Source organism: Trachinotus anak, unplaced genomic scaffold, assembly GCF_046630095.1.
Source record: "Trachinotus anak isolate AG129_WGS33_773 ecotype Australia unplaced genomic scaffold, CSIRO_AGI_Tana_v1 ptg000025l, whole genome shotgun sequence".
In the NCBI taxonomy this organism is placed as follows: domain Eukaryota; kingdom Metazoa; phylum Chordata; class Actinopteri; order Carangiformes; family Carangidae; genus Trachinotus; species Trachinotus anak.
The window spans coordinates 9,623,471-9,648,455 of NW_027273876.1; the positions used below are offsets into that span (position 1 = coordinate 9,623,471).

General features: G+C 38.1%; 1 protein-coding gene across 5 annotated transcripts in view; it reads left to right on the plus strand.

Moving 5' to 3' along the window:
* LOC139608953 (zinc finger protein 385B-like) overlaps positions 1-24,985 on the plus strand; it is a 74,047-nt gene that overhangs the window by 6,810 nt on the left and 42,252 nt on the right. Inside the window, exon 2 of one of the 5 annotated variants that reach the window (XM_071463122.1) lies at positions 22,084-22,183. The exons of the other annotated variants lie outside the window; for them this stretch is intronic. The gene's annotated coding sequence lies outside the window, so the exon portion shown is untranslated. The remainder of the gene's footprint in view (positions 1-22,083; positions 22,184-24,985) is intronic. 5 annotated transcript variants of the gene reach the window in all.

Genomic DNA, 24,985 nt, shown 5'->3' on the forward strand with positions numbered 1-24,985 from the left:
AAGCAGTCATTTTCACTGTGAACAAAAGGTCCTTGATTCATCGAATCCTGCACCTCCTACTGCCTAGTCCCCAGAGTGATGCTGTAATTTTCACCAGCACTCCTCCAGTGTGAGACTGGGAGTTTGTAGATTTTTTTTTTTTTTTTTTCTAGTACCTTGGGTGATTCTGTTGGGCTCTTAGGTGTGTACACAGCTGGACTAGACTCACACTCTCTAGGCAGCGACTCAAATGACTCAAATTCACAAAACTAGCTCACTGAAGAAAAGCAAAGCTGACTGTTTATATATCACGTACAAGATACTCACTGTTAAATTAAAAATGTTAAGGAAATAGACTGATAACAGCTTGCTCACAACATGCATACGAAAGAGTAAATACTTAGAGTGTAATTAAAAGGCTAATGGTTTTGAGGCTGCTTTTTAAAGACGTGACAGTCTGAGCATTTCTCAAGTCATCAAAAAAGCAATTTCAGTGACTAGGAGCATAAAAATATCAGTTTCACCTCACCAGTGCTAAATGACCTGAGAGGTCTGGTTAGGTCAAAACTTTTACATGCAGATAACAAAAGTTGGCAGAGTTTCACAAATGATTGACTCTTGCGAATTGTAGATAAATTTCCCAGTAGCACAGGGCTCTTGCATGCTCATACATTGTTCACAAGTATTCAGTTTTTTCTGATAAGTGACTTATGTTGAAATGAGTGAAATTACCTCATATTTCAGGTTGCAGTTTGCATGTTGTAACTTCAGTAAATCAGGTTCCAGGTCAGCAAATATGTTCACTTCCATCCTTGGGCTGTTATAGGTTCTGGGTTCAGAAAGTTTTGACAAATATGATTTTGAGCCTTTTTTGCGTTCAGCCCACACTGGGGTCTTGACGAATGAGTTTGGCAATATTTCCCAGTTGTGACAGTGGGGCTGGTATTGTTTTCACCTTATGAGTCTTTGTCTGACATCATGGCAGAATGTGGTCTTGGAAGCACATCCTGTAGCAGGAACTACCACAGAGGTGGTCTTGACCATTTTGACAGGTGTTTATTTGTCTGTCCATTTGTGGACAGATTTTGTCATCACGATATTGTGTAGTTGAGGTCAAAATAAAGGCCGAGTTCAAAGATGGGTGTGGTCCAAGCCATGACTACTGAGCCCTACTTTGAGATCACAGCAGCTGTGATGCCTGTCAACACGTTGACGTTCTGACCCAACAATACTTAGTAGTCATACTTATTACACGAATACTCACCACTCGGATCACATCCATCTTTGAACTTGGCCTTCATTTTGATCTCAATGACGCACCCCAAAAAAAAAGAGGGTGACACTATTGTGATGATCAAATCTCTCCACAGACGGACATATAAACATCTGCCAAATTAGTCAAAACTGCCTCTGTGGTAGTTCCTGCCATAGTAAGGTGTCTCCAGGACCTAATTTTGCCAGATGACAGACACACACACACACACACGCGGTGAAAACAATACCAGCCATGCTGTTGCAGCTGGTAATAATGTAGTAATGACTTCTCCGTACTCATGGGTCAGCATGCTGACGGGCATCGCGGCTGGTGTGATCCTATCACAAGATAGTCTCTACTTGTAATTGTCATCTAATCCCATGTCTCTCAGTACTCTCTGACTGTCTGTGGGTGTCATTCCTATTGGAGAAGTAAATCATATAAAACAGGTCATGAATCTCATCAAACAATTTTGAAGAAAGCCTAAATAATTTCCTTAAACTTCTGGAAACTGTAGTTTATTTAGTTGTCTGTTAATTCAAATTGTATTAATGGGTGCAGATTTAATGAGTATTTACAGCTGGAGAACAGTGTATGTGGGAGTGACTCAGTATAACCTACAGTGTTCATTGTGATGAAGGTGGTTTGAGTTCAGACATTTCAGGTCTAAGTATGATAACTGGAAATGGAATTGATCCGTAGAGTTAAGACTGCATTAGAGATGAGTGTGCTGCTTTCCCTTATTTCTTTGATATCTACCTGCAGGGCGAGCACCTCACTAGTTTTCCTGCATTTCCTCAAGTTTACATTATGGCCAGGCTTGTATTGTCAGACCCAAGATCTGGCAGTGCCCCACATCCCTCTCCATCCTGCACCTGGCAATAGGTCACATTCACAGATTATTTCTGTCCCAAACATTGGTGATGAAGTTGAGTGACCAGCCTATCTTTACTCTCCCTCTCTAACTTTCTCTCCCTCCTCAGGGTGCTCTCCTCTGTACTTTGGCATTTGGCTGCTGCCGTCTGTCTCAGTAAAAACCATCAGCTGTGAAATTGAGAATAATCATGTGGAACGAGATTGGGATGGGAGCAGCTTGAGCTCCAGCCCTTCGCTGTCAATGGACTTGTGGCTCCTGCTGATAAAGTCCACCAAGAATTGAACAATCAACCACAAAACATTTTTTTTCTTGACGTGAGGAATATTGCTTTTTGTCACTGGCATAACCTAGCAAAGATTTTTCTACAAGACTTCTCACTTTCAGTGCTTTTATGTCAGGGTGCAAAAAGTCCTCCAACTTAGTCGACCATGTAGATCGGTTGTTCCTATACTGGGATGGTACCCATACTAGCATACCAACGACAGGCGTACCGGGTCTTCATCATCATTGTTACAATAATAAACACACACAGGTTGCTGTCAGGCATAAAAGAAACAATGGTCTCCTAAATGCAAGTACTGTATTTTGAAACTTTGTTGCTCTTTATACTACATCACCTGACTTCCTCCTTTACTCCCGTCATAATTACTATGGCCAGTTGCACAGATGGCCAATCGGCCTGTGTTTGTTTTTTGGATTTGTTTTGTATTGTTTTTTATTTTTTGGTGTCTCCTCTATGTTAACCTCACATGGAGATGGCCTGTTGGTACTGCCAAATACTATTCAGACACTACAGGGGGTGGCATTACTAATGTGTGAGAGAGCAGAACATATCAAGATGGTTAGCAGAGGAAACATCAGAGGGAGGGAAGGGAAACTCAACCACATGTTTGAGCCTCAGTCAGACCCAGACTCAGGAGTTTTTGAGGAGTTTATCGTGCACCAAAATTGGCGACTAGAAGACGTATCTGAACAGTAAGCATAGTTGATTGGTTATGTTGTTTGTTAGCTTGTAACTGGCAGTGGCTGACACAGTGTTAGTGGCTGTGCTAATGCAAACTCTTGCTCTCTGTACTGACAAGGTTTCTGGTTTATTTTGCCCGCCATCCATCCCTGCAAATTGGAGGGATTGGCTCCTTGGGGTTGTGACGTATGAATCCTTGGCTATCTGAATCTGTTTTTACGAGAATATCGTTGGTTTGCTGCAGTTCAAAGCTAGAAGTACGCAGTCATGACATTGACTATTTTGCACATGAAATGTCTTGTATTATATAAAAAACATATGGACATGTTAATAAGGTTAAAAAACTTGATTTTCAGTGGAGGGGGTCTTTAAGATACTTTTATTTTGGGTATTTTTCAGTGTTGAACTGTGTGACTGTTGGGTTTCCCTGAGGATGGTCTACATTTGAGATATTTACCTCTTCTGCAGTAAATTGCTTTTCTACACATATAGCTGATACAGGGTTGTTTTCCAGCCTCTTAAAGGTGCAGATGGAGTGTACCACCTGCTCTGTAGCCTGCTCAGACCACAGGTCTTAAATCAGTCTAGGTGGTCCACCACCAGCATGGGCCTTGTAAGCTCTTCTCACTGTGGTAACCACAGTCTGTTGCATGTTTCACAGGTTTAATTTTTCTGATTTAACTTTACATCTTTATTAAAAATCATTTAATGTAATGTTGTTTTCAGGTAGAAACCTGATGTTTGACATTGTACTTATAACCTACAATTAAGGATTACATGGTTATATGGTTATATTTTGAAATAAGTTTTAACTTAAAAAAAAACCTGGATTGTCATACCTGCATTGTGCCTCTGTTTTTTAACAGTAGTGATGCAACTAATTATTTTCTCAATTAATTGATTAATCATTTGATCTATATGTAGAAATTTGAGAAAATTGTGAAAATCACTATTGCAGTAGTGCAAGATGTCTTCATTTTTATTTATTCATTTAAAAAAATCTCAGATCAACACTCTAAAACCCGAAGACATTTAATTTAAAATGATAAAAAAGCAGAAAATTCAAATTTTTGAGAAGCCATAAAATGTTTGCCATTTTAATCAGTTACCCAAATAGCTGCTGTCAATCGATTAATTATTTCAGCTGTTTTGGACAGACCTCTTTATTTCATTCAATATATACAAAGAAGATTGATGTGAAATATAGGCACGAGAAACACTGTGGTCACGTGTTCACCACGGTTTGCCACAGCAGCCATTTTCCGCTCCGGATTTTATTGTTGCACTCCCTGCCTGTGTTGTTAACACACATTCTCAGACAGTAGCAAGAAAAAATGACGATTAAGATGAGGAAAAATGTTTAGACAAAACATTGTTTTCTTTCTCATCTATCAAAAATGATAATTTGAAATGCACTGTGGGTGAAATTATGAACCACAGTCACTGGAAGCTTCTACCGGTAAATTGGATGTGCAGCGTACACCTTATCACAACAGACTCACAACAGATTGCTCTTCCCAAACACCCCACCCCCCCTACCCTACTCTGAGCTTGCCTCTCCCCAGACACACTGAAATGGATTTCTGCTTAAGTCTCCCATCAAAGATGTAATGGCTCTCGGGCTGTGTCATTACAAGTCAGATGACAGGCTCCTTCACACAGTGGCAGCTTAAACCTGCCTCTGGACTGATAACTGTGATCTTTATTTGGCTGCTGAGAGGTGAAGACAGGGCAAAGCCACCTCCCTGTATCTCCTCATTCCCCCACGCAGCTATCAACTGGAGCCCACAGTGGAAAAACAATCCTTCAAGGTGCAGTGAAAATGTCAAATTGCTCACAAAAAAGATCAATAGATGACATGTAATGACACAACACAAGATGGTCAATACTAGGCTATAATAAACTGAAAACTGAAGAGAGATAGGATGTCTGTCTATAAGACAGTCAAATGTTTGGTTACACCTACAGTAAGTAGTTTTCTCAGCTCATATATCACTACGCTGCCAGTATGAATCATCCTCCCTGAGGTTGGATCATCAGCATCCCTGGTGGGAAAAACATAAAAGGATTTGCGTAAGGTGTTGGGATTGTGTGAAGGAATCAGGATCTACCTGAACATAAAACAACATAAATCCTGGCTGTAAGGAAAAATATATTGAATGCAGTGATCTTTGCAGAGTATAAACTGAACACAAACACACACTTTCTTTCCTCCCCCTCACACAAGCAAGCTCTAGTGTATATAAAAAGGGCCTCCTGTCATCCTGTCATGTAATATCAACGTACATGGTGCTAAAATATACACTATACACATAGCACAGAGAGTTCCTTGATTTCTCCGTCTCCCCTCCTTTTTTTTTTTGAAAGCAAACATGAAGTTGCCTGTCTAATTCCAGTCCAGTCACATGCAGCTACAACGGTATTTCCAAAATGCTGTTGGCTGGTGAATTAAGCAGCATGTATCACATTTAGCTGCATTTAACACAAACATATACTGAGAAACACTTCTCTAACAAAAGATTTTCATTAGTTTATATGTTTATGCCCATGCAGAATCTTTCCTGTCCTCAAAAAGATCATGTTGTATGTAACACAGCAGCACTAATGGACAATTGCTCTTTGAGTCCTTGTCTTATGAACAGTGAAATGGACAGACACCTTGTGGGCTGTGCGGCAAGCTGAATTTTTGTATGGTCCATTACCTCTCCATTCCTCTCTGGCTGGATTGCAGGTACAGATTCAACACAGCAGGCAGCAGTGCAAAAGTGTTTCTCTTTGTTTGTGTATGTGTGTTGTGCATATAGATGTGCACACCCACATATCTGTGTGTGTTGTTTGTGTGTGTATGTACACCTGTGTGTGCAGTTGTGAGGATGCATGGATCTGACATGGCCACAAAGAAAATGTTTTTTATAATGGAGAGAATTCCTCAAAAACATTACTCTCTCTCTCTCTCTCTCTCTCTCTCTCTCTCTCTCTCTCTCTCTCTCTCTCTCTCTATATCTATATCTATATCTATATCTATATATATATATATATATATATATATATATATATAATGATTTTATTCATTTTTCCTGTAAGAATTACATTTTACAGTATTTCACATATTGCATATTCCATGTACCATCATGTCCAGAGGTAACAATCTGGATACATGTACTGTGTGCGTGTGTGTGCGTTTCTGCAGTGTAAAGTGGGATAATTACTAGAAAGCTGGTAGACACCATCCTGCATTGTTGTGGGTGTTTGTTTTAGAGACAACTAATTACGCTGAAGTTAAGATCCAATTGGTACAGTTATCTTTTCTATTGACATTCATAACAGGACAAGCTCACTTATCTATATATAGATACATACTGTGGGCTAATGGTGTTAATGGGAAAATGTATTTAATTTTCTTCAGACGTGAGAAAATAGTCTGTATGCCCTACAGTTAAACTAGATTCAGTCACACAGTGCTGATGAAATTGGAAGCCAGTTTTTTTTTTTTTTTTGTTTTGTTTTTTTTTATGAAGAAAAGGAGCAATTCTGCCCTTTTGAAACCATTTCCATCCTCCCTGGTTTTCCTTACATCAAATAACTTTACTTTGCACCTGATTTGTCATGCAGCCTATTATTCTGTAATAATTTAGCTTTGTTCCTCCATTAAATGGTGTGTTATATTCTCTCTAATGGCCATTACTGCCGAACACAAAGACCAGTCAAGCAGGCCAAATTAAATGGTCGTTAATTGAAGGGACCATTATAGCATGGCTCTGCTGCTTGTATAGTGCCGTCTGTTTCAATCACAGTTGAATCACAGGGTGCTGATGGTGAAGCCCCTGGACTGTTCTGTCCACTAACAAGTTATGATCATGAGTCATTTGACTAAAATGATTTGCAGAATTTTTATTTCATCATTTTCAATTTTATGATAGCTCATTGTGATACAAGGGTCACATCTATTAACAAGACTGGAAAATAAATTTTGCAGATATTTTCCATTTTCTTACTGCCTCTATACGGGACAGGAAATTTATATAAAATGAATTTGCAGAGTATTACCAAGAAGTTTTTGTCTGCTACTGTGCAGTTTCCTGAGGAGCTTTTCACTCAGCGGAAAGATGATGGTTCTGTAGCTTGTTCTACAATACAAAATTACAACTGGAATATAGCAGTTAAAATGTATGTTTTTGCACATAGGGACTGGAGAATTGTCCTCATGAATTTCCAGACTTGCTTTCTTGCGTTTAGTTACAATTATGTTATGTTTCACTGCCAAAGCCAGGTTTAAAAATCATGATTTTTAAAATATTTTTATATTAACAATTCATCACATGACTAATTGAATATGAAAGGGGTTACGGAAGGGCAATGAAACCACAGAGGAGAATTATAAACCAAATCTGCAGTTTGAGGTTCCCTTCACCTCTATGGAGTAGAAGAGTGTTTTAAGCTCAGTCTTAATTTTACAGTTTTCCACTTCGCTATTTTGGTGCTTATTACTGTTGTTTCCAGGTGCAGGCAGATGTCTTTTTAAAAAGCTCTAACACCTACTGTACATTACTCACTGAGCACCAAACGGCAGACAAAGTTAACAACCAGCAGGTGAAGAAAACAGACCATCTCGAACCTAAAGAATTGATTTGAGTGAGCTGTATATGTAAACACTGCAACTAAGATAATTTAATTATGTTATAAATATATTTCATTTCACTGAGACATGAGTTCATGGCCAAGTTACTCAGGTAGCTTAAGAGGTGTATCCATGACAGTCAGTCAATAATAATGGCTTATGTTAACTCTGTAATTTGTACTTGGCATAAATTGAAATTGGTATTCCCATAATCACCTTGTACTGAGCTTGCTACTGAGCCCACAAATGATAATACATTATGTTAGTATTATTCTGAAAAAATAGACATCATTTTCTTTTTGAGGCCGGTGAGATTTTGATTCAAACTGATTTAACTGACTCGTTTATTTTTGTGGAATAGCTATCCAGGTGCTTCTTCTTGCCCTACCACCATAAGGAGTCAGCGAGATAATTCAAGCAATTAAACCCATTTTACCTGGGGAATACAGCTAATTAAAAGTCAATCCAATTTAGCCTGTTAGGTTTCCAATAGGAGTCAGCACAGATAAGAACTCACAGGATGGATGATTAGGGGAATTGGAGCGAGAAAGAGCAGTGATCTTATCTGCAGTCATATGTCAACGTTGGGATGATTTGCTCCAGAAATAAAACACCATTGAATTTTTTAACCAAGCGATTAGATACCTCAGCAATTCTCATTTCAGTGAAAAGTAATTTAATCTAAAGTTTGTTAGGATAATTACTAATGAAGGTAGCTAAGAATCAACATACTAACACATACAATTCTTATAGTATAACAAACCTTACACATTGGAAGCAGTAGCCACTGTATTTCTGGTGTCTACTGCTGCAGGTTTGATTTGCAATGGGGCTACACATTGTTTTATGTTTACTTTTTGGAAGGTGATCAAGACATTTAACTTTTGCAATAATGGTTTTAATTTACAATATGAGATTATACGCAACAATTCTTCTCTGTGAACCACTTTCAGTGTAGAGAAATCATACTATGAGGTGACCATACATTTACAGTTACATTACTTTATCACTTGTCTAAATACCCAGTCAGAGTCGAGACTGGAAGTATTTGGACAGTTGCACTTTTTTGTTCTTCAGGCTCTTAAATTTGAAGTAAAGCTTTATTCTGAGTATTTCACTTGGTTGGTGGTAGTTTGATTGATGTGTTATGTAACGATGACAGGATTGTTTAACTAATAAATTTATCAACTTGTCTTTGTGTGACAATGTGAGCCGCAACAACTAGTCAATTAATCATTTTGTTGATCAAGAGAAAATGAATTGTCTACTATTTTGGTTGCGGAGTAATCAATGAAGTCCAGCTTTGTCCAATGTTAGAATTTGCTGCTTTTGTCTGTTTTATATCATTTTATATTAATCTTTTGCTTCTGGACTGTTGGTTGGACAAAACAAGACATCACCTTGGATTTTAGGAAACTGGGCATTTTTCCAGTATTTTTTGACATTTTACAGACCAAAGGACTGATGAATAAAATAGTCAGATTAATCTATAATGAAAATAGTCATTGGTTGCAGCTCTAATGAGGATGTGATGGCTTTTGTGCAGTTTGTAGGATTTATACTCCCGCATTTTGGGCATCGCTGTGAGAAAAACATTCAGCGGCTATGTTGTGAATGATCATATATTTTAAGTATCTTCTGTTGTTCATATTTTGCTCGCTTTATGCTACCCATAAGAAAAATGGGAAAAAATGAAACTGAAAAATGCAGGCGCTTCACAGGGGTCTCTCAAACAGCTTCACACAATGTATATTTATCAACTGATGGGCTAGACATGGCCTAGACAAATGACATGGAAAAGCACCCTGAACACATCTCTTAGTCATCCGCATTAGTCATCTCTGCCTCCATGCTTCCCTCCTCCCACCTCCTGCTATCACTCCACATGGAAAGCATACGTTTCCCCTCCAAATGGAAGGATTTTCTGCTTGGCATGCCATCATTTAGCATAAACATATTTAGCATTTTGCTGAAGTTCTTCAAACAGTTGGAATTTAACTTGGTGCCAAAGCTTTAAAAAAAGAAACAGACTGAGATAAGGTGCATGTTTGTGATTGAGATGTCACGAGTCCTTGCTTTAGCCTGTATTATCCGTGTCCTGCAGTTACTGATCTGAAAGCTATCAGGTGCACAAACCCAAAGGGAAAACAGACAAAAAGTGCTTTAACAATTCTCGCCTTGGGGTCCTTTGGAAATGTAAACATGTGCTCACACACGTGTGTCAGTGTTGGGGGACTTGAATAGTTTTTTGTTGATATTCTTCAGATAGCTGCCAGGGTTGTTTTCTATGCTGTAAGTTTGTATCCAAGGTTATTCTCAGAATTTATATAATGAAGTGTAATACTGGACCCAACAACCCACCACCTTGACAGTTAGATATATGCATTTGGCACACTGCCATTTGCAGTAGCTTTAAGTTGGAAATCTAAGTAAAAGGTGGAACAACAATTTAACAAGGTATACTTGTAGGATATAGGATTGCTAAGACACACAGCAGGTAGATCCTATGAAGACTGAAACTTAAAGCCTTGAATAATGACTTCTCCATAGATATCACTTGAAACTCACACAGTCCCAGAAGATATTTCCTCACTATTAAAAGTTAGTGAGATATAAGGAAAAGTGTAACTAGGGCTACAACTAACAATTACTTAGATCATTGATTAATCTGTTGATTATTTTACTGATTATTCATTTAAATTGGCTGTTTTATCTGAGCATTATTTACTGTTATTTACTCTAGTAGGAGACTAAGAGAACCAGCAAATACTAATATGAATACAAAACTGACCTTAATGGTTAATCAGTTGTCAGAACCCATTGATTAATAACTAATCATTTCTGCTCAACATTCAACCCTAGTTGGGGACAGTGCTTATCCACACCCTCAACACTACAACCTCCCAAAAAATTTAATGAGGCAATGATTTGATCTTAGGTCGATCATCAGGTCAGCATCCATGTGGAGGAAAAACAGGCCACACACACACATGCAAAAATGACACCTGAGCTCCACCTGCAATCAGGAGATCAAATGAAGAAGAGGAAGATGAAAAATACCTTTTATTTATAGTATTTTTTAAATACTCAAGCTAGGAAGTTAATATGATGGGTTTCTATGTTTTAGAGCATAAGTGGAGCTAACATTTCTGTCTGTTTATGCAACCTGCTGTTAGCTTACATGCCTAGAAGGACAAATTGTTACTCATCAAATTTTGGTGAGCTTGCAATGTGCAGTGTCCAGCCTACCTCTTTTTCTTTTATAACCAAACCTTGTCCCTTTAAAATTTTACATTTGTCAGTAATGCTACTTAACAAGGTCCAAGTGCAGAGAACTTGTCATGCTCTTAATTTATAAAACTTTATGTAGCTCTTTGGAATCAAAGGAATCAATGGAATGAAAGATAAAAAAAAAAAACAAGATAAGCTACTGCCACGATGGGCAGAGAAAACTAACTGAACTGGCCGCAGACAATAGACACTGAGCTAATTAAATAACTCTTAAATGAGGAAGAACTGACCTCAGCTGAAGAAGCTTGCTGTATCTGAGACTCATCAGTCAGGGACTGAAACTGAACCAGTAGAGATTTGTACTGACTCGTTAAGTGAGTCAGCTACACTTGTCAACTCATGAATGCATGTTTTTACATTGGAGAGTCAGTCACTGGAGAGTGGAGACAGTTAGTGAAAGAAATGAGCTGTCCTTGGCTGTATGGCTGAGTAAATAAACCAAATATGAGAATAAATCATGTTGAAGTTTCTTAGCAGGCTTTGAATTTCACCTTCAACATGTCTATATAATTTTAAATATGAACAACCAAGGACCTATAGCTTAGAGTAAAATGTATATTATATAGCACAAAAGAAAGCACAAAAATCATCTTCAATCATCAAGTAGAGAAACCATGTGAATTCTCCAAACAGCCAGTGTGTTCAGTTCCTGGTCGTTGGCAGGATGGATAGCATTGGAAACCTAATAGTGTGATTTTCACTAACATATACCACATGCTGCACAGATTCACACATTTTGTTGGCATCACTTAATTCTTGCAATAAGCTCCCATTTGTTAAATGTATCTAAAACTATTAAAGAGAATTTAGGTCAAGTCTTGTTTTGAGCGTGGAAGGAAGGAAGGAAGAGGAGGATTACAACTGACTGCAGGCCGATCCCTTCAACAGCCCACATCTCCCTGTCAGAAAAACAACACAGTTGTCCCAACTAATCCATCTCATTGTAATCAGCATTCTCGCCATATTTGTATTTCCCCCAACCCACCTATAAGGTCTCTGAAAGGAGCCACATTTAAAGCATATGCTGATATTCATGTTAGGTGATTTGAGGACGAAGCTGAAAGCTGATCCATCAAATTTGGTCATCAAAACCTTGTTTACTCAGCAAAAAAATGTTTTGCATTCTTATTTCATCTGTTTTTTTATTATTCATTCTAAATCTGTCATAGGGTATTTGTTAGGGATGTTATCATTCACATAATTCAAAGTTTGATTTAATATTTAACACTGGTGCCCTGACATTAAACAAATTCAATCCAGTAAAAACAAGTGAGTTCAGTTTCCCTTTTCATTTTATGATATTATCAAAATTATGATCAAATGGAAAACCTAATATGGTGACAAAACCAAGAAATATAATCTTGGTTTCAAGGAAAATTTTGACATTTTGGGAATTATGCTTATTTTCTGTCTTACCAAGAGTTAGATGAGAAACTCAATGCCATGCTCACATTTCTATAATAAATACAGCAGCTGCCTTGCTTATCACAAAAACAGCCAGGCAGTCCAAAATTAAAAAAAAAAAAAAAAAAATCAGCAGAACTATTTCTTGCAGTTGCTAGACAGTCAGTGCCATCAAGAAATAGTCCAACACATAACCATCTGTAAAATAGCATGCTTTTATTTTTGCACTGGTTAAGTAACTGGGATATAACATAACATGTTAATTACTGATCTATGGAAATGCTTGTTTTCAGATTTCATTACATTTGGAAAAAGCGAGGGTAGTTGTTTCCCTGTTTCCAATCTTTGTGCTAAGCTACTCTAACCAGCTGTAGCCTCAATAGTAGCAGAGAGTGTATTTCCCAAAATGTTACACTATTACGTTATATGGCATTAAATTATATTTTGAAGAAAACACTGAATAAGTTGTTTGATTCCGTAGGAGTATTAAATACAAAGTCTTGGTTTGAATGCTGCTCCATTATTGCTTTTTTTCCTCTATTTGCATCTAAGTATAGGCACTGATAGGGTTCCAGTACTCTACAGTCGTTCGTGCTCAGGTCACATTTGCTTAGGTCCCCACAGCAGCCTTAGGGATCTCCCAGATGGCCGATGACAGATGCCCACAATTGCCATTGCCCTTGGTTGGAGTGCAGTCTCTCCCTCCAGATAAAAAAAAAAAAAAAAAAGAGGGAGAGAGAGAAAAACTGTCCTTCCCCATTGGGGGGCAATGGCCCAGTTTTTCTATTTGTCCGACCCTGATTTTTGCTCATAGTTAACATTCCATCATCTTCTGACTATCTTGTGTATCAGTCAGTCAACCTACTGCCTTTAGCTTGCATATATAGAAAAATAGCCCAGTTTGATTGAGCCCCTCTGTCCCATTTACGTGTTCCCAACATCCCCTCCTCTCCTGCTGCACCATTCTTTGTCCTTGGCTTTATCCCATGTCCTCTGCTTCTTTCTTTTTTTTTAACTCCAGAGCTGAATGCTTACCAAAGGTTTTAGCCACAATGAGGCGTCCACTTTTTTTATATCCCCTATGACTTGTCACTGCATAAAAAAACAGGACAGAGACTCAATGAATATGAGATGCAATGAAATTATACCTTTCGAGAAATACCTCTGCATTTCAATAAAGGGCCATACCACTGTTTTTACATTATTTGAAGCCTTTTCAGAGAAAAGACATTACTGCTGGGAAGAAATTTGGAGGCATTTTAATCTACTTTTATAAAAGTCAACAGTAGAGAGGAGACAGGAATTGAGCGGAGAGAGACACAAGGGGATGACATGGAATAAAGGTCCCCAGCACTCAAACTAGGGACAGTAACAGTTTATGTTCACTGTCTTTAAACCTTTTGGCCACCAAGGTACTTCCTGTTAGAGAGTTTTTATAAGTTTTTCCTTTTTATTTACATGGAACCACTGGTTTCCATTATTTAATTATGGTGTCAAACTATATTTGAAACTTGAAACACATTGAATATCATGTCTGCTTTTATTGTTGTATAATGTATACTGTTTTATAATGAACAGTGCATTAACACGGTGTGGTAGCAACACCATGATGAAATATGGTAAAAATAAAGTTGTCCAGGGAAAGTTCTGCTTTGTGGGATTTTTTTCTGTCTCCATATGACAGGAAATTCAGTCTGACCACCTGGCCTTCAGTTTCGGTGACTCCACCTGGGTGAAGGAGATTACATTTTCTCAGTCCTGACTGTGGCTTACCTCAGCAGTGTTTATGTGGAGCACAATACTATCTTCAATGTGAATGTGTCAAGGTTTTTGCCGAAAGGAGATTAAGTCCAAGGACAGGGATTTATTTTAAATGAGGATGGCAACTGGGTTTCTCCGATTATGAAACACTGTGTGAACCAAAAAAATGTGAACCATATTTAGATGTATTGTGATTGCTTCTAGTGTTCTTCACCAAGGTAATGACGTTTAAGAAAACAATGGTAACATTAGGACAATTGAAAAGACGCCATTTTGTAAAGTGCTGTATTATGTTAAAATAATTGTGTGGATTTTATGATTGTAGGGCTGCAGCTGAATGTTATTTTTCATTTTTGATTGATTGATTGATTGATTGATTGATTTGACTTTCAATTAAAGAGATTATAAACATACAGGAGTATGACTTCACTCTAACATACTGTAGCTGCTCACAGTGATGAGACAGACCATCTGAGGGGTCAGTGCTCGATGGTCTGTCTAGGTACAGTAGGTGTTTGTGTCTTTGACTGGTGGGAAGATGGCCTATACAGTCAGCTTAGGTGACTCAGAATCTACACAAAGTTTAGGGTGAGTCTATTTGTTTGTTTTTGGCGTTTGACCCAGTGGGAATTTTCCATGTGACTGCGATCAGCAATAAGCAGATACTGAGAATGGGTAGTTGAATATTTAGATATCCCAGAATGGCCTTTAGAGATTAATTTTATTGCAACTAGCTGGTGTTGGGAAAACAAACAATTCCCTTGCTCAAGATTATTTTGTCTGTGCTGCTTATACTGCATTATTGCTCTCCTGAGTGCTGCTGATTTTCTTGCAACAATGGATGATTTGGGTTTTAGTTCTTTACGTGGACAGATATGATGGTATCATCTTTATTTTTTTTTTATTTCCAAACTATAGTTTCTCCTCAGCATCCATTACTGAAACCTTGCAATGCTGACATGTAGAGCTGCCGAAATTAGTTGATGAATTTATTAGTTAACATAAAATTAACCAACTATTTTCATAATAATTTTCACCATTTTTATTTCCTGGTTCCAGCTTCTCAAATGTGAGGATTTTCTGGTTTGTTTGTTTTTTTTTTGTTGTTGTTTTTTTGGTCATATAGGATATTTAAGTATCATGTAGGATTATATATCATAAATCAGAATCTCTATAACTTAACCATTCGATAAGTACAGAAAAGCTTTAGGCATCACACATTATTTTTGTTTGAAATGCTGTAAATGTTAAATGGTTCTGTCGGTTATGTCTCTCTAGCAGAGACACCCTGTCTGCAAAAGGGGAACACCTGAAGCACACCACTGTAACACAGTTAGCAAGATGGCGCTAGCTGTATGTAACTATAAGTTATCAGTCATTGCATAATTAATTTATCTAGTGACTAATGGATTTTAATGTTCAGCAACCCTGTTGGATTGTTTGCAGGTACTGTACAGTAGGCTACTTAGCCAAAGAGGTGGCATGCAGGGCTGTCTGGTCTGTGGAGCCTCACAAAACATCAGATAAGGTGACAGCTGATTGGCTGCTCCACTCCCTGTCTCCTCTGTCTGTCGCACCATCTCACTGTGACAAATACTAGACAGATAAATAACTTGGATTACAATTAGCTAGAGCAGCATTATGAGCAGTTGAGCTTATGTGTGCATGTTCAAAATGAGCTTGTGTGACACAGTTTATTTACTTATTTTCCATAAGGATCTTCTTTGGCTCTTCTGAGAGCTACTGTGTGGGTGTGTGTGTGGGTGTGTGTGTGTGTAGCAATATCTGTTTCCTCAGATACCAGTGGTCTAATTACAGAGCTGGCATGTCGGAAACTTGCTCTGTCTCTTTGTTTAACATTGGACTTAATCTCCTGCTACAGAGAGTGGTGTGTGTGTGTGTGTGCGCTTGCATATCTATCCAACACTGGTCCTTACCATCATCACACACTCACCCATGATGGACCTGTCAGCCATCACTGGACATTTTTGAGGCCCACGCCTGAATCAGCAGCAGCAGTGGAAAGGGCAAGGCTGCCCCCCTTACCCTCTGTGGTGAGATTGGATTTGATGCTCCGGGTACCAACAGTGGGCTGGATTCATACCACACACTGCACCACGGGCGTCTTATGCCTCATATGACAGCTTGTCTCAGTGCTTTTTAGTCTTCACTTTACATATTGGACTTAAGAATTCAGAGTTTCATGAGGATTGAACTCACAACCTTAGATCTTCCGAGCAGTCCTCTAACTTAAATCTTCCGAGCAGTTCTTTGGTCAGACTTTTCTCTCTTTTCTACAGTCTCTTTCTTTCAGTCTTTGCATTCTGGTGTTGGAATTAAAAATTCAAACCAAAAACTTTAAACCTGCATAGTTAACTTCCAATTCTCTGACAAACTTGACTAGAAACTTGATCTCTATTTCTTCAAAAATGTATGAACCTCACAGGGATCAGACCCACAACCCTAAAGCTACCAAACCATCTGTAACTCCCTGGGCTGTCTCTACATCAACGCTTTCTGTATTTGTTGTAGTCTTTCAGTCTTTCCTCTGGGTGCTGGACTTCAAATTACAAAAAGTTGCCAGAGGATGAAACCTACAACCTCAAAACATTGTGAATGGTCTTGTTACTCCAGTGCATTTCCACTTGGCCGACATGACCTGCCAAAGGTTCCTCCAACTTTTCCTCTGGCCAGCACCCAAAGGAAACAGTCAAAGGCTTAATGAGATGCAGTGAAACAGTCCCTAATTAAATACTTCAGCTTGTCTGGTCAAATGGCTCAGGTGCTGGCTCTAACAAATATTGGTCATGTGTTCTTACAAGTCTTGCGGGCTGTTAGAGGAGTTCTTGGTGCTTGGCAGTTTTGAGGACATGGGTTTGGTCCTTATTTGGCTCAATTAATTTTGTCCAACACCCAAAGACTCAAATGCTCTAAGGCATATAGCGCTGAAGTCTTTGACCAAATGGCTAAAGGAGTTAGTGGATGGCTCTGAAGTTCTGGGGTTATGGGTTAAATGTCTGGTTATAGACCCAGATGAGACTAAGGGACTCTAGGAGATGGAGCTCAAGTGTCTCTGTCCAGTAACCAGTGTGATGACCAAAAAGCACCCAGTGCAATCTGTGGTGTTGAGGGGTTCGTTTGTGACTGTACAAAACCAGAGGTACAACATAAGGTCTGAATTCTGCCAGTTTTCAGTACCTGGATTGTCAAAACCAATCCTGCTGTAATAGTAGGTCCACACTTGATCGGTGTAGTCCGACGGTATGCTGTTGGTCGGGAGGAGTGTTTGTGTGTGTTTGTGTGTGTTTGTGTGTTATCAGTCAATGCCATGAGGTGTCTACAAGATGGATGCCAGACCAGTACAGACATTTAGTCAGTGAGTGAGTAAACTTTATTTATAAAGCACCTTTAGAAACCTGAGTTACAAGGTCCTGTATGGTGCAAACACTGAAGAAAAATAGTTATAATACAAAGTTAAAGAACATAAAAAGACAGTTATTATTTTTTGGTAATCTGGCCAAGCTAGGTTCAGAGGAGCATGTGAGTGTATATATGTGATTGTGCATTTTCACATGAAATACCTGTCCTACTCAGGCTCCACAGAATCTTATGTTGCCATTATTTTGACGCATATTTAAACGTTTTGTTAAATAACCTGGTTTTGAGTCAGAATCACAGTGCCTTAAAACACATGGCAGCAGATTTCTGTAATATAGGAGTACATTGATGATAACCTTCATATCATCCCGCTGCATGTTGTCTAATAAATTCATGTAAACTATATATGCAGTAGCTTGAGTGAGAAATGCAGAGATATTTTGCCACTAGAAGTAGCATTTTTTAGTGTTCAGGCAAACATTTGATATGATGTTTGGTTACTAACGATCAGAGGAGCCATGTAGTTGGCTGCATGAACTACTTTTGGTAGTGTAATTCAAAAATTAAAAATAGGAAACAAAGAATGAATAAAATTCAAATTCTGAACACAAAAGTCTTTTCATATTAACCCTTTAATTACATTTTATGTATGTGTGTACATATACACACATACATGTGTGTATATGATTATTTCAGTATACCAGGTCAAAATTTCACTGCAGACTTGTTCTAGTTTCATTTTTTCATGGTTTATTCAAGTTAGAGAATAGTCTACATGGTCTATAAAAGTATATGTCACTGCCTTCATCTGACGTACAGCTATATGTATATATGCAGTGTTGTTGCCCCATGTTTCCAGTACAAGCTCAGTCCAAGGGAAATGTAGAGACTAAAAATATGCACCCTCTTAACAGCTCCCACTCACTTACCTAACAGAGTGAATCACTGCATTATATGAGTGGAACATTTGCAAATGACCTTGTCATAGAAATCTGACACACACTCATGCTGTGGCATTATGTATGCTAACACAGTTGTATCTATATGGTATAGGCTACATATACACATATAAACAACTTATAAACCCCTATAAAGTATGCCTAAAATCCTTGTGATGTATGGATGTTTTCTTTCTTTTGTGTTCAAAATAGGAATGACTATACTACTATACTATATATACACATAGGCTACATATATGTATATATGTAGCCTATGTGTATATATAGTATACATGTTGTTCTGAGGGGCATAGTGTGTGTTCGTGAATGTTAATGTCTTCAGTGCCCCTGTGTGTCACTGCATGTGTGCATTTAAACTTAAGTGAGCATTTCAGGTGACTCTTAATAAAGTCATTCCTATTTTGAACACAAAAGAAAGAAAACATCCATACATCACAAGGATTTTAGGTGTACTTTATAGGGGTTTATAAGTTGTTTTTTAAAATTAATTTCTAACTTATAAGAACATCAAGCAATGTATATGTCCACATCATGCAACACCTATATAGACACAGTATTCACAGTGTTACATGTTACAGCTACAACTAAAAATTATTTTAATTATCAGTTATTCTCAATTAATTTTCTTGTTTGTAAAATGTCAAGAAATACTGAAAAACGTATCTTTTATAATGTATAATTGATCATCTTCAAATAATTTTTTTTGTGCAACCAACACTCCCAAACCCAAAGACTGTTATCATAAGACTAATACAAGACAAAAAAAAAAAAAAAATCGTACTACTTTTTTAGGGTTTTGTGTGCCAGCTACATTTTGGGATTTTGCTTGCCTCCTCTGACTGCTTGCCTGTCGTTGACCCCTGCTGTGAGTCAAGACCATGCTCGAGACAAAGTAAGCCCACTTGCTCTGCTTGTTGCAATCCTGTCTCTCACAGCACTTTGTCAAGGTTAGGGAAAGGTCGTGATATAGGTTAAATATTAAAAAATCAGAGCTGACTTGACGCGTGAGACTACATTAGTAAATTTTATTATTTTCCCTACAAAACATAATTGGGAAAGCAAATTAGTAGTATGTAAATCTTTTTCTTTAGGAGACAGGGTTGGTTGTTGACTCTGGCTTTTGAGTCCACATTACACTTATCAAGAAATGTCACAGTGGACAGCATGTACCAGCACCACCAAAATCCCCATGAGACTGATAACTATTGTAGATTCAGTACCCAGAGCAACAACAGAATGTAAAATATTATTTTAAACAAATAATTGTAATTATTTTTCCTTGCCCCTTTGGAGGACAGACACACACTCTGATTGTTGGGCCAAATTTTTGATAGAATTGGGATTGTCAGTGTTACAGGTGTAAGAGAAGACTGGCTGATGATGGTGAGCAAATGTGAAATTTGCACCTTGTAGCACAACTGTTGGAGTATTATTCCATAATCTAGTTCATCCATGTTACAGAGTAGACATCAATTCATCATATGTTATCAGGCTGTACCTCACGTTGCTCTTTTAGAGTTCACTCACCTCTAGCTCTCCGCAGACCTTACCATGTGTGTTGCTCACATTTCTTCATCCACAATTCTGTAAAATGTGGCATTTTGTCCATTTCTTTCTCTTTCCTGCACAAATTGCAGCATAATTGAGCTGCAATTTGTGTGGAAATGGTTCAAATTCAGCTTCACATGGGATGTACAGGGTTGCCTAGCGACACAGCTGTAATTGACTTGAAGACTCAAAAGAACGGTGTAGGTCCTGGCTTTTTGTGTGGGGCATCTAGTGCTTGTAGGTAATCGTGATCTAAATTTTTTGCACTTAGACACACACTTGGTAAATATATCCTGCTATAAACAGCAAGATTATTACTCATATTCCTCCTCTGTCCGGTTTTTCCATGTCGCGCCAAACGCGTAATCTGCTGTCGTCTGTTGTCAACGTAATGGAACAGTGATGACAGGTGTGGCAGCGAGGGAACTCATCATGGCCTCAGCGTCTGGAGCGAAGCCATTTTTGAAAGAGCATATGCCGTTTCCAAAACATCCCATTAACAGCTGCCTTTCCTGTAGTTGCCAGTGGTTTTGGTCCACCTCCTTAACACATCTGGATTTGACCTGCTCATTCGAGGAACTTTCCTAGATCACATGGCAGAAAGAGCTGCAAAAGTTCACAGGTTCAGGTGAATTAATAGGCTGGAGGGGAGTTGAATTCACTGTCTTTATTCTTAAAGGCCAGTCTAAACACAGGATTTGGTTCTCTGAAATATATTCTTAGGCCCCCTTGAAGTAGCGTGTGATTAATAATAATTCAGCAGGCTTTGATTGTATAGAGACAGATGGCAGAGTGTACAGTTAAAGAACAAAAAACATTGCATAGCCTTTAGAGTGTAATAGGTATACTGTTGCAGGGAATTGCAGCTAAATATAGAGAAGTGCAATGGTGTACTGTGTCCCTTTGACAAATTATAGGACAATGATCTACATGCTGACAAGTAATAATTAAATGTGATTTAAAAATGGAATGAGGTGTTTTCTGAACACAAGTCAAAATGAAAATGATTCCAAATAACTCTTGTAGACTTCACAGTGCCAAACCTCTTCCCTCATTTGTCAAAGCTCAGTGATAAACAGTTCTGCCCCAGCGTGAAACAACAGCACATTAACGCAAGCAGCACATCATACAGATGGGTAAAGCTGCTTGGGGGAAACAGACTGAGCAGGTTGCAAGTTTTATAGCTGCCTGTCAGCTCAGTATCCTCTTGGCTGGACTGGATATAACTGCTGCTGCTAGCTGTTAGCCTCTGCCAGCTTAGTATTAAGACGACCTTCATGGGAGCTTTGATAAAGACGTAGCACTAAAGCCAATATAAGTAGTTGCAAATTACTATATTTATAGGCCATCACTGTAGTTGAAACAACATTTTATGTAGTGGTTTCAGCTTCATGTTTTGCTTTTAGGCTAAAACTCACACATAATTAGCTCTTCGTACCATTAAGACTCTGAGATGTGTGCATTAGATTTATTCTACTCTCAGACTTAACACTGTCCTTTGACTCTACCACAAAAAAGTTCAGCCACAGACCATAAAATGAATCATTGGTGTTTTATGTGGGCACCCATGTGGAGAACATTAGCTACAAGTGAGCCCCTTGATAGAGTGGTTTATGGAGTTGACAGGTCGTTTCCCTGCAGCTATCTTAGGCCATAAAGAAAAGGTGTTAAGCATGCTGTTGGCTGGGAAGGTTAGTGGAGTGTTAAACAAAGACATGAGACATACAAGCAGGTGAAGTATTTTTTTTTCTTATATCTGCTATCTTGATTTGGCTGATGACAAAAATCATTAGTTGGATTCATTTTTACAAGGATGGCTAAAATGGCCCACTGATTGCTAGCACATTACTATGAATAAAATGTTTTCTAATGTTTACTGTATCTGCTTAAGCAAACATGCATCTTCCAGTACATGGTGTCATGCTGATTTGTTTATTATTTCAGCTTTACAGTACAATGGGGTCAGACAGAGTAACATAATGCAGCCTTTACGACTTGTGCTTTATATTATTGGCTCTGAAGTAGTTTCCTTGTATCCTGAACCAACAGCCAGACAGGCTGATGAGTGCTGGTATTTAAAGAGCAGCTGGGGCCAGATAGCTGCACTACCAAGAGGACAACTTCGCCAATACTGCGTTTACAGATAAAGGTACCGAGTTTCTGATGCTTGAACTCCCCTCAGCTCTCTGTATCATGTTTAACAAACAAAATTGTTCCATTATACATCAAGACCTATTAGACTGAGCTAATATCTCCTGCATGGATAACACTACCAGTAAGTAACCCATTCTGCTGCATTCTGTTGTAAAAAAATCTGACCACGATGTCCTTCAGACTATCTGCAAGCCAATATGATTCAGAGTACAAAACAAATTCACATTTGGCCTGATATGTACACTGATGTGGATTGTTGTGCTGGTGGGATTTAGATATTTATAGTGTGTTAGACTCCTTGCTCATTAGCTAATTGTCACACACCATTAGGTCTTGTTTTCTTGATGAGGACTGTACAATAATTTATCCTTTGTTATATATGTATTTGTTTTTCTTTATTCAGTCTTCCTAGATGTTGAATTTCAACATATCAACAATATTAATTTAATGCTGTAAACATTACAAACAATAACAGCAAGATTTGCAAACACAATCTGCTGTGGTCTTTGGTAACCATTTTTGTTTCATATTATTGAAAGACATGAAAAAAAATAAAAATAAAAAATCCAAAGTCAGAGTTTGTGGCTTTAGTGGAATTTGTACTTTGTAAGTATAAGCATTAAGGGGGAAATAGGTCATTTTGAGGGATGTTTTGTTGGATTAAATACTTTGTATAACACCATAAGGGGCTTGTGAAAATACGAATTTAAGACATTTCAATGAAAAAAAAAAATAGCTGCAATAACCTTTTGTGTAGAGTTTTCACTCTAACTCAGAACTAAATGGACCTTCAGCTGCAGACTGCAGGTGCCACAGCTCGAACTCTGGAGCACTGGTCACTTTAGCCATTTGGTCCGTAGCAGAGGACTGGACTGCTCCCAGCTGCCTATTCAGGTGCCAAACAGGCAGAGCAGCCCTGGCTGTGGTACAGAGCATCAGCAAAAACCAGCAGCTGCTGACTGCCGGCAACCTGTTAAAAGTTGTTTTGTAATGGGGCTGTCAGGTGCCAACTCCAGCTGGCCACATAAAGATGAGTAAGTGGAGCAGCTTGAATGTTTGTAGTGTTAAGGAGGGTTTATAGACTAGTGGAATCAATGTACAGTATTAGACAGTAGCCAGCATGAGCATCTGAACAGTGCTTGACTTGGCCTAAAATGGTGCCAGCACTTTAAACCAGCAGCCTGAAGATAATGCTCCTGCAACTTTTAGATAAATGACCATCCAGGGGGGCGATTTACACATCAGGCCATATACATCATGGGATGTGGCATACAGTATGCTATTTCATAATATAAGCTAATGTATTGAAGGATAATAGTATATGCTGAGGCTATTTTATATATGTAAATTTTATACTAATAATTGACTTTATTCATTGAGATCCCGATCTCTTTCAAGAGAGGGCTGTCAACAAAATAAACATAGTTTAAACATAGACAGATACACAGATAATTCACGCACATATATGACACATTTTCACACGTGTAAATCTTATGGTAAAAAATTATGCCAGAAATACTGATTCCTTCTGTGTATTTGCCTAAACTAATGTCAAACTTTAAGTCTACAAAATTATGCCATGAATTATGTTTTTTATTTACAGGCGACAGTGCAGTCGCTACTGATACTGTAAAGACCTTAGTTTCAACAGACAACCTGGAGACAGAGCAGATAAAAATATTTGCAGGGCAGTTTGAAAAGATGAGTAAAGTGACTCCCCTTGGTTTTTCCTTGTCTATTTCATCCCTGAATAGAAGAAACTTGTCCATGGAAACCACCTTAAAATGAGTTAGACGGCCCACACCCCCTTCTGACTGACCCTGTCTGCTGTTTCAACATCAATACTGTTCTGTGGTGGCAGACCATTTACTGATTTTTGGAGGCGAGAGTAAAAGTCTGAGCTCTTATCCAGCAGCTGTCTGATAGAACTCAGACACATTTTGTACCTCAGACAGTCAGAGAGCAGCATCATATTTCTGCCTCGGTCCTGTGGCTTGTTTTTGCAGAAAACCATCACTGTACCATGACACTTTAAAAAAGTGGTGTGTGTACCTGCATTCATTAGTGACATACAGATATAAGTAACAGTAAACAGGTTTAAAAATAAAATAGTATTGGGCCAGTTCAACTATGATATAATTACTGCACTAATCTATTAGTTGATTATTGTTTAAGTCATTTATCAAACTAAATGTCAAACAATCTGTGTTAATATCGTCTGATTGTGTATCTAAAGATTGTCTTTCTTGTTCTCTCTCTTTCATATCATTGTACAGTAAATTGAATATCTGAATATTTTGACTGTTAGATGGACAAAAAGACCTGAACTTGTAGTGTGTTGTGAGGCAGAATGGTAATGTGTACTGTCCTTGGCATTCCAGATGATCATTAATGAGTCTTATATTTTGAATTTTAGTGTCTGAATTCGACCAAGTCGATTTCAGCAACCTGATGTTTTGACTTGACGTGAATTTTTAGATATGAATTGAGATCATTTAATTTGAATATAGATATTGAATATTGGGTATATAAAAGTATTTTTTTTAAACCTAAAATATATACAGTGCTTTTTAGTACTAAATTCAGTGGTACTTAAATGTCAACATTTAGTGATTACATTTGACACATCACTCTGTTTTAACCACTCTCAACAAAAATAAAAATCATTCGATGATTCTGCAAACCCAGAATTTTGTCCAGTGCCAACATTTTTTTCATTTGTTACACTAGCACTAGCCTTGCAAAGGGTTACTGCCACCCAGAGAAACCATAACTAGGCAGAAGTGTTATATTCTAA